General features: G+C 41.5%; 1 protein-coding gene across 22 annotated transcripts in view; it reads left to right on the plus strand.

The window, feature by feature from the left end:
* Window positions 1-16,590, plus strand: part of EPB41 (erythrocyte membrane protein band 4.1) — a 202,852-nt gene that overhangs the window by 17,510 nt on the left and 168,752 nt on the right. For 20 of the 22 annotated variants that reach the window (XM_086716243.1, XM_086716221.1, XM_086716230.1 and 17 more), the window contains exon 1: window positions 2,371-2,511. The exons of the other annotated variants lie outside the window; for them this stretch is intronic. The gene's annotated coding sequence lies outside the window, so the exon portion shown is untranslated. Of the gene's footprint in view, window positions 1-2,370; window positions 2,512-16,590 lie in introns of those variants that run through there. 22 annotated transcript variants of the gene reach the window in all.

A 16,590-nucleotide genomic window follows, 5' to 3' on the forward strand; every position in this document is an offset into this window, starting at 1 on the left:
AACAGTTTTTTTGGGGTTTTGCACAGCACTCTGAATATAAGAGTGGTTTACACCTGCCTTAGTGTAGCTGTTTTTTCCTAGCCTGAAACTCCTACTTTTTTTTTTCAGGGTGACGATTACTAAATACTACACACTCCATTCACCCAAACAAGCTTCCTTAAATATGATGTATCAGTGGCTAGCACTTCATGGCATAGAGAATATTGGTTTTGATGAATCTGAATTTGCTGGATAACATAGTGGTCATGGCGAGCCATCTGGTGATTGATCTTCAGGTACCAGATTTCCAGGTCCATATGAAGGAAGCCTCTGAGGCACAGACATGGTAGGGCTAGAGCTCCTTGAATCAAAAGTATGGCTTAACCTGAGAACCTGAGGCAGGGGACCAGAATATTCAAAAATAGGTGCTTCACCTCTTGTCCACAGAATGAACTTGGCCAATTCACTTGACCTTACTAAGCTTCGGCTTCCTTATATATAAAATGGGGATAATCTGTTCATTTGTTCATCAAATATTTATTGAGTATGCACTGTTCTGGGAGATGAATAAGAGGGACAAAATCCCTGTCCTCTTGGAGCTTGCCGTTTAGTGGATCTAAACTGCAACCATTTATTGAGAGGAGCAACAAATAATTAAATATATAGAAAGTCAGGAAGTAAAGGCCATGAAGCAAATTAAAGCAGGACAAGGTGAAAAATAAAATCTTAAAAAAAAAGTGGGGGGCGCCTGGCTGGCTCCGTTGGTGGAGCATGTGACTCTTGATCTTGGGGTTGTGAGTTTGAACCCCATGTTGGGTGTAGAGATTACTTAAAAAGAAACTCTTTTTAAAAATCAGGGCAAGGGTGTGTGGGTGGAGGCTGGTTTAGATAGGGTAGTCAGGTAGTCCTCAAGTGGTTCACTTAGGATGTTTAAGACAGATAATTCATGTAATGTGCTCAGCTCAGTGTTGACAACAATTGAGAGCTTAACAAACATAGTATTATGTCAGCCCGCTCTACACCTCTCAGTCCATATTTTAGTCTCTAAATAGCAGTAATAATTAACGCTTATGTAGATCTTACAATGAGCTGGGCATTATTCTAAGCCCTTTACATATTTTAACTGATTTAATTCTTATAATAACTCTTATGAGGTAGGAACTATGATTATCCCCTTTTATGGGGTTAGAAACTGACACATAGAAGTCCAAACAATGAGGGAGGGCTGGAGGCTGAGAATTGAACCCAGCAGGTGTCTGTTTCTAGAGGCTGAGCTGGGATGGGAGGGGCCTGTGATCAGATACCAGGAGACAGTGAAGCTGGCATAGGAAGGTTCTGATGTCAGATTGCCCAGCTTCTTATCCTGGCAGGTCTAAGCCTCTCTGCTTCCGTTTCTTCATCTCTAAAATGGGAATACCAGAACCTATCTTACCATCTAGGGACTGTGCTTAAAACATGAGCCTTCATTCTACTCTGTGGGGTCCCAGCCTGTTCAGAGACCAGCCTGGCAGGGAGTGTGAAGGGTCAAGCGGCCTCTGAAACTTCCGAAGGGAAATAAAGGCACATCAGGCAATTGTCAGAGCAACTCTAAGTTCAGGTGGAGCCCAGATCTCGGAAGCTAGGTTTTTATGATTTTGAGGGTGCCAGGGTGGAATTAGGAGACCCTTAAATGCAAAAGACAGGTGAAATCTTGGCATGGCCACAACATTCGGCGTCCGTTTCAGGCCTTACACAGCTGTCAGGAGAGGTGAAGCTTCCACGAATGTCAGGTTTGGAATGGCGCCTAGAGATCATCGAATTAGTAGATGGGTAAACTGAGCCCCAGAAAAGCTGAGTGACTTACCCAAGGTCATGAGGTGCGTTAGTAGGCAGTCAGCTGCTGCAGCCTGACAGCAGCCTCGGCTTTTCCTTGAGGCTTTCAAATCTCGGACTCTTACCTGGGCCTCCTCCGGGCGGAAAGGGCCTCACCTCGGTCCCGGTCACTACCTACCTCATTCCCCACGTGGGTGCTGCAGGAGCCAGGAACACCGGGACTCCAGAGCGAGTTCGATTTGCGCTTGCGCACACGCGGCCAGCTCCTTGCCTTTTCCCCCCTCTTTTTCTTCCCCTCCCCTGCCCTTACCGGCCTTGAGGAGGGGGGAAACTAGAGGAGCCAAGAACTTGGCCTCAGCCAATGGGCTGACGGGCCGCGGGCCCGGCCCCCTCCCTCCCTCAGTTGCCGACCAATAGAAATTTACTACAATGTTGTGGCGAACAGAGGGGGAGGGGCGCGCGCGGGCTGGCTGGCTGCGGGCCGGGCGGCCTCGCCTCACCGAGGGAAGGCGGGAGGGCGCGCGCCGGGGCCGCCTGCTCGTTCACTCGCTCGCTCGCTCCCTCCCTCCGCCGGTGGGTTAGTCAGTCAGTCAGTCCGCCAGCAGCCGGCGGGCCCGCGAGCCGCAGAGGGCCCAAGTCTCGGCGCCGGCGCCTTCTCCTGCTATTGTTCGTCGGGCGGCTGCAGCGGCGGGCTCGGGAGCCCGGGCCCCTGGGCCACCGGTGAGGCGAGGCGGCGGCGGCGCGAGAGCGGGGTTGGGGGGCGCGGAACCGTCCCCGAGGGGACGGTCCGGGCGGCCGCGGCGGCGCCGCAGCCTCTTTGTCTGCAGCCCCCCGCAGGCCCCGGCCGGGGGGCGCGGGCTCCGGGGCCTCCGCGCGCCAGAGGCTGAGGGGCTGGAGCCCAGACGCGGCTGGCCTGAGGAGAAGGAGGCGGGGGCTGCGCGGAGGGAGCGTTGCAAAGTTGGGCTTGGGGTCCGTTTTTGACGAGGTCTGCCAATCACTGTCCGCGGGCAGGAGCCTTGGAAGGAAACCAAATGGAGGAGGATTGCGGGTTCCGGGTGGTGAAGGTGTTGGGTGCAGCCGCAGAGCAGTTTCTTCGTGACGGGGTGGCTGGGCTGTCTGGAGAAGTCTGGCACGATCTGAGGGCTGGAGGGAGCCCCGCGAGGACTGGGAGACCTTCCCGCCGGAGACACCCGCCTCGTTCAAAGAATCCCCCGACCCCGGGGGGCTCTGCCGCGCTCGCTCCCCGTAGTCTTCGCGGTTCCCAGGGAACCAAAGGGTTAAATCTATTCTCTCAGCATCGTGACCTCCTTTTTCAGTTCCTGCATCTGTCGACTTGGAAATATTTCCTCCTGCTTGCTGGGCTGCTTCTACCTGTGGGGAGGCTGGATGTAGGCTCGCCCTCCGAGCTGCACCACCCGGCGATTGTTCCGGGTGGGGGGCCTGCCCGACCGGGTTCCTCGTCCCCAGGAACCGGCGTTCTCTGGAGAGAAAGTGATCTCACGTGCAGCAAATTGCTGACGGATTCGTTTCTGGCCACATGATAGCCACTGTCATCCTGTTGTTCCCCTAACTGTGCCCTACCAGAAATGTCTAGTCTGTGGGGACTTGTCGTTTTTGGCATGTACTGCTGATTAGGAGATAGGGGTTTGTGTGTGTGTGTGCGTGTCTGTGTGTGTTTTAAGAGATGCTGAGCCTTTTTTTAGTAGTCTGGGTGATTTCACAGCTGCTATTTTGTTCTTGCTGTTTTTAGGGAAAATTGCAAGAAATGGTTATGTCTTGTGTCTTGGATTTTATTATAGAGAGATTTATGCTCCTCTTGAGGATATACTATATATGCTGTTACTCACTACTGTTTTCTGTATTCTCAATCCTGGCAAAAAATTTAGTTTGCTTATGCTTTTAATCAAGCAGATTATTATAGTCCCCCTTACTTTTCATGGGAACTTGATGTACTCTTCATTTCCCTTTTCTGTAAATTGGAAACATCGTAAGTTCTTTGCCAGCTGTACAATTTTTGGCTTTGTAAAATAGTTTCTTGGGGTGTTATAATTCACGTAGAGTACATAGCGGTGCTGGCAGTCAGCACTCAATAAATGACAGATAAAAAAGTGGATACAACTGAACATCAGATTGCTTGGCATCAAGGTACAAATTCAGAGTGCTTTCTACAAGAAAGTTATAATTAAAGTAAAGAGCAGGAGTTATTCATATCTCTGGGGAAGCCAAAGTAGGGTATATCTTTGCCACTGTTAAAAGTGAGCTCACCGACAGACCCAAGCTCAGCGTGCTAGCCTTCTGATTTCTCTCTCTTCTACACTTTCTTCCCTTCTATAATTGAATTCAGGCTTAGAAATAATGTTTTTAATTTTTAGGCCTTGCCAAAATTCTCCCAACATTTATACCAGTGTTTTATACCAAATATCTCATAGATAAGTCCCCAATCTACCTTTCCACCTTTATTCTCCTTATTACTTGTATTTTTCAACCAAGAAGAACTGTTCAGTAATAAACTCGTGCTTTCCCTTTGGCCATGCGGTTCCATCTATGCTTGTCATATATATTCTTCCTGACTGTTTTCAAAGTCTTTTACCTTAAAAATGCTCCATATCTTAGTAATTTGAAGTATGGGGGAAAAGTTCCATATATGGAAGGAACTTGATGGAGTTTTCTTTAACTGGTGTTTGTTAAAAGGATTTAGGTCCTAAGTGTCCCATTGATATGTGCAGCCCTTACTAGTAAATAGATGATGGCCGATGATGGATTGGGAAAACTACTTAGGCTTCCATTCTACTCAGAGCTAAGAACTCTGCCAGTTGGTAAGTTTAAGTTTAATGCTTGGAAATTCTGGCTGTCAGCAAATAGACTAAGCTACTATAAATAGACTAAGCTAATCTAAGCTAATAGACCCATCTTTTAGGTAGGTCTCTGCTTGCTTTATGCATGTCTCTCTTCTCTTTCTTGGTGGTCTAAGGGTCAGCATTTCCTTAATGTTTGTTAAGCACTTAAATCATAATTGTGGTGGTCAAGTAGAAGATATGTTGAACAAACCTATTTTTTAAAGTAGGCTTATCCTCAAAATAAAATATGAAATAACATAATATAACAATTTATATGATGTTAGCAAAATAATACACAAATTTTCCTCTTTGCATATTTAAAAGTGCTTTCATCTTATCCCTTTTTTTCCTTATGAAACACTTCTAAGCTAATATCTAAATTAACAAATGATTTTAAATGATTCCTGTCTCCTCTGAAAAAAATGGTTGTGGTATTTGTTGAGGTATGACCTATATATTTTTTCCTGTTATTCTCTTTTGTCGGGTTTGTGCCCTACACTTAAAGTTCACCAGTGTGATGTTTTCTCTTGTGCAGCTTGAGTTTAACATTTTTGGAAATTACAGAGCTAGCCTTCTATCCCATTCTTCAGTTTTTATGGTCTTAATTTTAAACAAATTCATAATAATATGGGACGTGGTGTGCTTATAGTGTTTACTGCCTACTTTTGCTAAGAAAGCTTCACAGTTAAGTCCATCAGAAGTGTTGCCTAAAAGTCACAGGATTCTTGAATTCTCTGCAGGTACTTTGATATGTGTACCCATAGATTGTAATTTAAAATATATGGTCTAGGGACACCTGGGTGGCTCACTTGGTTAGGCTCAGGTCACGATCTCATGGTTCATGGGTTTGAGCCCCGCGTTGGGCTCTGTGTTGACAGCTCAGAGCCTGAAGCCTGCTTCAGATTCTGTGTCTCCCTCTCTCTCTCTGGCCCTCCCCTGCTGGTGCACGTACTTTGTCTCTCTGCTCAAAAATAAATGAATAAACATTAAAAAATGTATCTAAATAAGATATAGGTCTATAATTTGTGATGTGAGTGATAGGGCTTGCATATATTGTTTTCTGAATGTCCAAATCCAATTTAATATTGGTGATCTGATTTTATAACTTTGGTGTATCAGTGGCCATGGCCGCCGAATTTTGTTCTGAAATCAAGAGGAGCATACGGTTAGGCCACAATCTGTTTCCCTGTTATCTAAGAAGCTGTCCAGCCCAAGTGCTGCCAGTGTATTTTTCCAAGAGCCTTATCAAATTTGTGATTGGTCACATGGCAAATTCAGATTCAGATTCATCTCTACTTCTAAAGAACTTATTTTTTCCTCTATTGCTTGAGAATGGAATCACCTTATTTTGTGAGCTAAGCAATAATTTTAAGAGCTTTTTTCTAATGACATCTTTGCTTTTTTCTCAAACACTCCCAATGATGAAACTTAAAAACATTTAAAAGAGGTCTCTGAATTTATCAGGTTTGGGTCTTATTTATGTAGAGAATCTAGAATTATTAGAAGGTAATTGATTCATAATATTTAAAATAGCATTTAGTTGGCGAAAAGCCAGATTCCAAATACATTTGTTAATTTTTGCTTTTTATTTAAGTTTGTTGAAAGTATGTCATTATGTCCTTTTTATGAGTGGATTTATGATATGTTCAGTAAAATGCAGTATAACAAATAATCTGTTGTACTCACTGGGTTAAATTAGTATTTTGATTTACTCTGCGGCCAAAAAATGAATACACAGTGAGAAAGATTAAAGAAGCTATAGCAATGAACAGTATTTAGAAACTGGAGGCGTTAGAAAGGAGAACTTTGATACTTTATTTTGAGTGCTGATCTTATTTAGAATTAGCTGCCTCACTGACGCTACTTCACATGTTGGTTTTAGGAAAGTTTAATGAGAGAATCTGACTATGATGAAAGTCTGTTTGTACTTATTTTTGTTAATTATTTTTGCTAAATGGGATTGTATTCACCTTGAAGTATTTGAAAATAAACTGGGTAGCTCTTTGGACTTTAAAGAAAAGCAAAATCCCAATATAGTGTGTGGCCAGTACAATTCAATGAATGACTTGGAGACACTTTAATATACCCTACCCCCTAATCTTTATCAGCATCCTTCAAAGTTACCCTAAGTAAATATGCTATCCCTAAAAGTCCCCTATATATGAAAATTCCAGAGCCATTCTGGCATCATGTTTATTTTATTATTTATTATTTTGTTATTGCACTTATTAAGACCAGTTCTCATATTGCAGTTATCTCTTAATTATCTCCAGAATAAATCCATATGGATTAAACTGTGATTGTTTATGACTCTCTCCCTTTCATGGCTGAGGGTTCTTTGGGTCACTGCCACCAAATTAATCTAGGCCCTCTTCTATCATTCTCAACTCTTGGGGAAATCTCTGTAGAAATTAAAATTGTTTCTGAGCTATGTGGAGTGGAGCCTTGGGTAGGGTTAAAGTAATCTTGGCAGAGTGGGTAGGAAAAGGCAAGATTATCTGATGGAATAGATAGGAACAATGACTATTTATGTTGGTAAATAAGATTGGAAGAAGCAGTAGAAGCAGCAGCTCTATTAATATTATCTAATTCTATTCTATATTCAATGTTTCTGTAAAATTCTATTATCTAATAATACTATCTATTAATAGGGACAAGAACACCTGTTTCTTTTTGGAAGTAGTTGGAAATACTAAGATAAAATAGCGTATAATGTATACTCTTGAAGTTGAAGTTAATTTTGATTTATAAATGCAGACTGCCTGTTTCTTGCACCTTCCATCGTCTACAAAAAGTGTCCTTATCCAGGGGTGCCTGGGTGGCTCAGTCAGTTGGGCGTCCAACTTCGGCTCAGGTCATGATCTCATAGTTGGTGAGTTTGAGTCCCGTGTCGGGCTCTGTGCTGACAGCTCAGACACTGGAGCCTGCTTCGGATTCTGTGTCTCCCCCTCTGCCCCTCTCCTGCTCACAATATGTCTATTTCCAAAAAATAAATACACATTAAAAAAAAATTAAAATATAAAAGTGTCCTTATCTAAACCGACTTTTTTTTTCAACTTTTTATTTTATTTTATTTTTGGGACAGAGAGAGACAGAGCATGAACGGGGGAGGGGCAGAGAGAGAGGGAGACACAGAATCGGAAACAGGCTCCAGGCTCCGAGCCATCAGCCCAGAGCCTGACGCGGGGCTCGAACTCACGGACCGCGAGATCGTGACCTGGCTGAAGTCGGACGCTTAACCGACTGCGCCACCCAGGCGCCCCTAAACCGACTTTTGGTAGGCTCTCTATACGTCTGAATTGTGAACTGGATACAACATAGAGGTTGAGATACTTTCTACATTAATATTCATACAGAAAACTTTTATATTCTATTTTGATAATACCTGTATTGTCATAAAAAATTATAAAAGTTTTGAATAATTCTCAGTGATTTAACAGCATTAAAGCATAGAGTTATTTTGGGGTGCCCGGGTGGCTCATTTGGTTGAATGTTGGACTCTTGGTTTCCGCTAGGGTCGTGATCTCACAGTTTTGTGGGTTCGAGCCCCACGTCAGACTCTGGGCTGCTGGTGCAGAGTCTGCTTGGGATTCTCTTTCTCTGTGCCCCTCTCCCGCTAGTGCTCTCTCCATCTCTCTTAAAATAAATAAATAAACAAAAAAAAGAAAGCATAAGGTTATTTTGAATTGGTTAAATTTAAGCCTGTGAGCCACAAGTGAAATAGAAATGCATACTTTGGGTAATTTATGAATATATATAGTACTATGTCAAGGTTGAGTTGTGATTGCTATTCAGCTACTACTTAATGCTGATATAAATTAAATAACTCTATTAGAATCATTTTATTTTTTTATTTTTTATTTTTCTAAAAAATTTAAAGTTTATTTATTATTCTTGAGAGATAGAGACAGAGCATGAGCAGGAGAGGGGCAGAGAGAGGAGGAGACACAGAATCTGAAGCAAGCTCCAGGCTCTGAGCTGTCAGCCCAGAGCCAGATGCGGGGCTTGAACTCACCAACTGCGCGATCATGACCTGAGACGAAGCCGGACGCTTAACTGACTGAGCCACCCAGGCACCCCTATTAGAATCATTTTAACGCAATGAGAGCTTAACAGTAATCTTTGAGTATATTATCTTATAAAGAATTGCCATTAAAATTTTTTTTAATGTTGATTTACTTTTGAGGGAGAGAGAGAGGCAAAGTGTGAGTAGCGGAGGGGCAGAGAGAGAGGGAGGCGCAAAATCTGAAGCAGGCTCCAGGCTCTGAGCTGTCAGCGTAGAGCCCCACATGGAGCTCGAATTCCGATGGCCAGATCATGACCTGAGCCAAAGTGGGACACTTAACCATCTGAGCTACCCAGGCGCCCCAAGAATTGCCATTTTAATTTGTATGTCAAGTATTTTTTTAATGTTTGTTTATTTATTTTGAGAGAGAGAGAGAATCCTAAGCAGGCTTCAAACTCAGCGTTAGAACTTGACAGGGGCTGGACTTGATCTGACGACTGAGAGTTCCTGACCTGAGCCAATATCAAGAGTTGGATGCTTAACTGGCTGAGCCACTCAGATGCCCTTATCAAGTATTTTAATTTACCAATTTGAACTTCTATGTATATTCAAGTGAGAAGTTTTTTACTTAATAATACACTTGGCACAGGTTGTTGAATTTCATGTTTCCCTCTAATTTTGACCATACAGACACAGGCAGAACTGTCAAGAGCTCCAACAATTTAAGCCCTCAAATTTTACCTGCCAACTATTTCAGTATGCAATAGGGACTCATGGAAGGGATCTTAAAAGTGAAGGCCCTTCCCCCCCCCCCCACTTGCCATTTCTTGCCCTTTTATCAATTTTTTTAATGATTCAGAGAATTGACAGTGTTGCTAACTTACTACCTGTGAGTCCTGATAATCTTGATGGTATTATGTAATTATATAAACCTTTTGCATGGTGTCATATGATGTTGTATATATGCCCTCCCACATGTGTGTCTTTAGAGTAATTTCTTTCCATCTGCTGTTGGAAATGAGCTCTTTGTGAGGTTATTTTTAAATCTTCAAGCTTTCTGGCATCCTCAACTCCTGAAATAACATAGTTGCTTTTGAAGGCAAGAAAATCCACATAGTGTAGTTAGTGTTTTTTTCCAGTGAAAATGTAAATAGCATTTTATTTTAAAAATTATGTCCTGTGTTCTAAACAGGCAAACATGTATTTTATTTTTAGATGGTCTCCAGATAATTTTGTTAAAATGTAGGAAATAATCAGTTGGTTGTTGCCAAGTAGATAAAATAAAGGAGAAGTACTTAACGGAAGGGATGCCAAGAATAAGAAACCTGTTAGAAGAAAGAGGTTTCAAAGATATTTTATTCTCTGAAGGCTTATTGGTATCCTTTTCTAAACTTGTGCAGCATTTATTTGTTATGTATCAGATTTGTTGTGTTTTGTTTTATATTGTATATAAAACTGCTATTCCCCAATGAGATTGCCAGCTTCTGAGGGACAGAGTGTCAGTATCCTGTCATTTCATCCTCATCACCTCAAACACAGATATTGCATAGTACAGTAGCTAGAGACATAACATAGGGGACACACTAGACGTATAGAGGTGTAGTGAGAATGTGAATTCCCAGGGTAATTAAGATTTAAGACTTGGGTTGTAATTCTGACTGCTCTTGATTGCCTTTCTGTGTGTGTGTGTGTGTGTGTGTGTGTGTGTGAGATATTTTCTTGGAAAGTAAGTTACAGATATCATGACCCTCTACTCCTAAACACTTTGGTATGCATAGCCTAGGAATAAAGATATTATCCTACATAATTATGCTATTATTATACCTAAGAAAATTAACAATCTTTCTATATCAACCAATATCAAATCCAATGTCATCTTCTTAGCAAGATTCATCCAATGATTCCTTTTTTCCAGATGCTATTTTTGTTGACTTATTCTTGCTAGTTGTATTGTCTCTAATATGACCATAATGAACACTGCTTAACAAGAAATATTCAGTAATTAAGTACTCCCTTTGATGTTTTATGTAATTGAAAAGACTAGCATTGAGGTGAATGATTGCAATAATCATAACATCATCTATAAATAAATATACTATAGAATATATCAGGTGGCCAAAGGGCAAGGTGTTTCTATTTTGTTTGGTTTTTAGACTTTTCTTATGCCTACGGTGGTAGGCAGGCTCTAAGATGGCGTCCAGTGATTTCTGCCTCCTGGTATTCATGCCCTTGTGTAATCTCTTCCTCTTGAATGCGGCCTGGACCTGGTGACTTAACTTCTAATGAATAGAATATAGCACAAGTGGTGGGATGTCACCTCCAAAATTAGGTTGAGAAAGGCTTTGGCTTTTGTCTTGGGACCTCTCATCTTGGGCACTTTCTGGCTCTCTTCCTGTCATTTGGATCACCAGCTGCCATATCCTAAGATGTACAGGCAGCCTGTAGAGAAGCCCACATGGTGAGAAACCAAGTCTGTCAGCAACAATGTAAGTGAGCTTGGAAGCAGATCTTCCTTTTTTTTTTTTTTTTTTTAAAGGGAACTTTAAAAAAAATGTTTATTTATTTATTTTGAGAGACTGAGAGTGAGAGAGCCAGGGAGGGGCAGAAAAAAGGAGAGAGAATCCAAGCAGGCTCCTGAGCTGAAATCAAGAGTCGGATGCTTAACAGGATGGTTAACTGATTGAGCCACCCAGGCGCCCCTGGAGGCAGATCTTCTGAGGCCTGATAACAGCCATGTGAGTGAGCTTGGAAGCAGATTCTTCAGGCGGGAGTTGAGCCTTGAGAGGAATGCAAACATGGTTGACACTTGACTGCAGTGTCGTGAGAGACCCTGAGCCAAAGGCACCTAGCTAAGCCGTGCTTGGATTCTTGATCCATATAAACTAAAATAATAAATGTTTGTTGTTTTGGGGCACCTGGATGGCTCTCTCTCTCTCTCTGTTAAGTGTCCAACTTCAGCTCAGGCCGTGATCTCATGGTTCATGAGTTCGAGCCCTGAGTCAGTTTCTTCTGCTGTCAGCACAGAGCACCCTTCAGATCCTCTGTTCCCCTCTCTCTCTGCCCCTCCCCCACTTTTGTGTGTGAGCTCGCGCTTTCTTTTTTTTTTCAACGTTTATTTATTTTTGGGACAGAGAGAGACAGAGCATGAACGGGGGAGGGGCAGAGAGAGAGGGAGACACAGAATCGGAAACAGGCTCCAGGCTCTGAGCCATCAGCCCAGAGCCCGATGCAGGGCTCGAACTCACGGACCGCGAGATCGTGACCTGGCTGAAGTCGGACGCTTAACCGACTGCGCCACCCAGGCGCCCCATCGCGCTTTCTTAAAAATACACATTTAAAAATAAACAAACAAAAGTTTGTTGTTTTAAGCCACCAAGTTTTGGGGGTAATTTTTTTTTAAGATTTTATTTTTAAGTAATCTTTACAACCAATGTGGAGCTTGAACTCATAATCCCAAGATCAAGAGCCACATGTTCCACTGATGGAGCCTGCCAGGTGCCCGGTTTTGGGGGTAATTTGTTGTACAATAGATACTAATACATCTACCATTTATTAATTTAATACATTTTTATTGGTCATCTGCTATTTACCAGGCACTGTCCTAATTGCATTGGGACATGCAGTGAATAAAGTAGAAATGTCTTTTCTTTTGGAGCTTACCTTTTAGTGGGAGAGAACAAATAATAAGTATACAAATCAGGGGTAAAGTATAAGATTTTCGTGAGGATCAGGGAAAGCAGGATAAGGGGATAAAGAGTGAGGGAGATGGGGTGGATATTTTATTTTATTTTATATTTTTAAGTAGGCTCCACGCTGGGTGTGGGGTCACAAGTTCAACGTGGGGTTAGAACTCACGACCCTGTGATCAAGAGTCAGATGCTTAACTGACTAGGCATCCCTGGGGTGGCTATTTTAGATAGTAGACAGAGTAGTCCCTTAACCCACCTAGGCATCCCTGGGGTGGCTATTTTAGATAGTAGAGAGAGTGGTCAGAGGTGACCTGTCTGGTAAGGTGACTTTTGAGCAGTAGAATGATATCTAGAGAAGAGCATTCCAGGCAGAAGAACAATAGGTACAAAGGTTATGCATGTTTGGTGTGTTTGAGAAATGTTAAGTAAGCCAGTGGGGCAGGATCAAAATGATCTAGGAGAAAATAGTAGGAATTTAGTTCAGAAAGCTTGTAGGTAGGAGAAGGGATGTGCATGTAGTACCTTGTTGGCTATGCTATAGGCTTTGCGTTTTTTTCTGAGATGGGAATTCGTGGGAGGATTTTGAGCAGAGAAATGGCATGATCATTTAATGCATATTAATTGATTATGCACAATGAGCAGGACCCTGTGGGTGTAATGTGATCACAAAAATGTAGAAGACGTGACTCTTGTCTTAAGGAAGTTTAATGATCTAGTGTTAGTAGGAATGACTGGACATGTACAAAAAACTTAAGAATAGAGGCACTGTGTCATGGAAAGACATGTAGTTATGGGAAAAGCACAGAGTAAAACCTGGATTAAAATCCTCGCTCTTCTACTTGATTTCATACATTTCAAGCAACTATTTACTAAGTGGTATTATATGTGAGATAAAATAATGCTAGTGTTTGTTGATGACCTATATGAACTGAGTGAGCTCTGTGTTGTGTGCTTTATAGATATGACATAGGTGTTGTTGAAGAGTGAGCTCCAGCACTTGGATGCCTGGTTTTAAATTCTAGTTGTGTCACTCTTTGCTTGGTGACCGTGGGCAAGTTACTTAATTTTGGTACCTCAATACTCATTAAATTTTTTTTTTTTAATGTTTATGTATTTTTGAGAGAGACCCAGACAGAATGCCAGTGGGTTAGGGGCAGAGAGGGAGACAGAATTGGAAGCAGGCTCCAGGCTCTGAGCTATCAGCACAGAGCCCGACGCAGGGCTTGAACTCATGAGCCATGAGATCATGACCTGAGTGAAGTCGGACACTCAACCGACTGAGCCACCCAGGCGCCCCACCTCAATACTCATTATATAACATGGGGATGATAAAAATATCTGTACCTTTTACAGATTATTATGATTAAATGAGTTAATATATGTAGTTAGAACATTGGCACCAGATAAATGCTAGCCATTATTTTTTCATTTAAACCTCACCACATCCCCTATGCAGCAGGTATGATTATAATCCCATTTTACATTTCAAGGAGCAGGTTAAAAAGTTAAGTAGCTTGTAGAAAGTTAGACGATTAGCAAGTGAAAATGGTCTTCAAAGCCACATTCTTTACTGCTGCACCTTTGCTTACTCAGTATATGCATGAGCAAGCAGGGAAAGAGATCTGGATACAGGCCTTCTGTCAAAGGTAATGATTTAATGATTATGCTCTTGTGAAAGTACTTTTCCATGCCTTAGATTCCTCTTCTGTAAAGTGCGGATGATACCCACATTACATAGTAATAACAAAGAAAAACAAACATTATTGTGTGCCTACAGATACTCAGTGTTAGTTCCTTTTCCCCTCGATAAAATATGGCCTCATAGAGATGGGAAATAATCTATAGTTAAGGAGAATAATTTTTGCTTCTTGATCCATATCTTTTTTCTACTTAAATTGGGTATCTACATGCATCTATGATTATTATATAAAAATAAATGTAATTTAGCTCTACAGGATTTTATGTGTGTCTAGTGGTGATCTTTGCATTTGATTCAGACTTCTATAAAATTTTTAAGCCTAAGTGTGAGTTTTCTAAAGACCCATTTCACAGCAACTCTGGCTTCATAGCTTCATTTCCGGGTTGGTAGGACGTGATCATGTGGTTGATGTCCCCATTGTTGCTTTTATCTTTTGCAGCAGATGTGAAAGTAAACATACGAGGTTGAAAAACAGGAAGGGGTTTGGCTGATTTTCGTTGAGAGGGTATTTTTGCAGGGGAGCTTACACACAAGCCACCTGAAATCTGAACTGCCTTGAATCTTTGCGACTTTTAGCAGATACAATAAGATATACATTAATGGGTTAAAGTAAATAAAAAAAGCAAATGATTGTGAAGTTTAACCAACTCATGAATTTGCATATATTTTTGCATTTAAACATATTGGAGAAGTGAGAGTGTGTTCCTCTTTTCGTTTGAACAGCAAACTGATGTATAACTTTATAGTCACTCCAATTCAATTCTGGGTTCTTTTTACCTGGAATAATTTTTCAGTGAGAAAGTACAGACTTCTTTGTTATTGTTATTGTTATTGATATCTGTCCTAATATCATTATACTTGAACTTATTCAAAAGTCAAAACTTAAGACACTACTTTTCTAGTTGGCTCTTGTCTTTGTTCCTAAGGAAGGGAATTAACACATATCAAACGCTAGCTATATATCAGGTAATACTCTCCATATATGCTAACTCGGTGCATATATTAATTATAAATCCATCTTTGACATTCAATTCATAATGAGTTTTTATTGCTTTGGTGAAATCCCTTCCTCTTTACCGTTTTCTTCTTCCTTCTTATACCCTCCCTTTCTTCCTTCCTCTTCCTTTCTTAAATGATTCTCTCTCATACTCTTGCTGAACAGTTTTCTATTAATAGCGTTTCAGAGGCAGTGTGATGTAGCAGTCAATAAAGAGAGGGGTTTTGGAATCAGATAGACCTGGGTTTACAGTAAGATTGTTTCTGATAGGAAAAAACCTTTCTTTTATAATAAATAAAAGCCCAGAACCTCCAGAGTTGGCTTTAGAAGGACATTCTGCACATGTGGTGGAATAATTGGAGCTCACAGTAGGGATTTTTGTGCCCAAAGATTCAAGATTTCTCTTGAGAAATGCCTTGCTGACCTCAGGGACTCTTCCTTTCTCTTTAATTTTCTGTCCCAAAGGTGAAGTCTTCTCTTAATACTCCTGTAGTACACAGCTGAGACCAGGCTGGAACATTTAGTACTTTACTAGAGGCGAGGAGATACCAAAAGGAAATAAACACAGAGGTACACTTTGATATAATCTGGTTCACAAGATAAAATTCCTTTTCAATTTGTGCTCTTCTATCGGAATACCTCCCTTCTTGACCCTAACACATATACCTGCCTTTCAGTGGCAGAAGCCGTCTCTAACTCTTCTACCTGGAGTGCCTCCAGCAGCATATCCAGATTGCTCTCAACCCATAGGAGGAGGCTCAGAGGACATAGGGATTCTTTATCTTGCCAGCATATGGTTATATATGAGAGAAGACCCATTCCTTGCTGGTGATCAACACCAGGTCTCTACAACTCTTAGGGGAGACCACGGTTACTCATAGAATATCAAATTACTATTCACTGAAGAGAAACACAAACAGTAGAGGGAATTTGGGGTAGAGGTGGGAGGGGAGTTTCATTTTAACCATTTACCCCAGATCATAATATCTCTGATCATAGTTTAGTAATTTGGCACAAAATAGCTCTGAATAAATATTCCCTTCCCATTCTTTGATTCTTAACACCGTGTGATACCTGAGGAGCTACCCTTTAGTTTATTGTAATTTTGATCTCAGAGTTTTGGTTGAGGAGATTCTAGTACTTAATTAGGTCCAAAGTTTGGCTGAGAACAGTGGTGATGAACATAGCTGGTGCGATCAGAATGGAACACCTGGTGCCCTGAGCAGGCTTGAGTTTAAATGTTAAAGGAGGTGTCCTTTGTATCACAGACTATTAATTGTGCAAGAGGATATGGAACTAGGTTATTGATACAAGGTTCATGGGCTTATTTCTAAGATAGCCAAAGAGTATTAGGGTCAAAGACCTTTGGAGTCACAGGCCTGGTTTGGTATCCTGGCTCTGGTACTGATTAGCTGTGTGTAATTGGGCATGTTATCCTTCCTGTTTCTCAGTTCCTTCATCTGTTTAATTTATACAACATTTAACATTATAAGTTACCTTTTAGAACTACTGAAAAGATTAGAAATAATTGACTCTTAAACAAACTTCGGGGTTAGGGACACTGACCCCTG

Source organism: Puma concolor, chromosome C1 (assembly GCF_028749965.1).
Source record: "Puma concolor isolate L17-30 chromosome C1, mPumCon1.1.hap2, whole genome shotgun sequence".
Taxonomy (NCBI): Eukaryota; Metazoa; Chordata; class Mammalia; order Carnivora; family Felidae; genus Puma; species Puma concolor.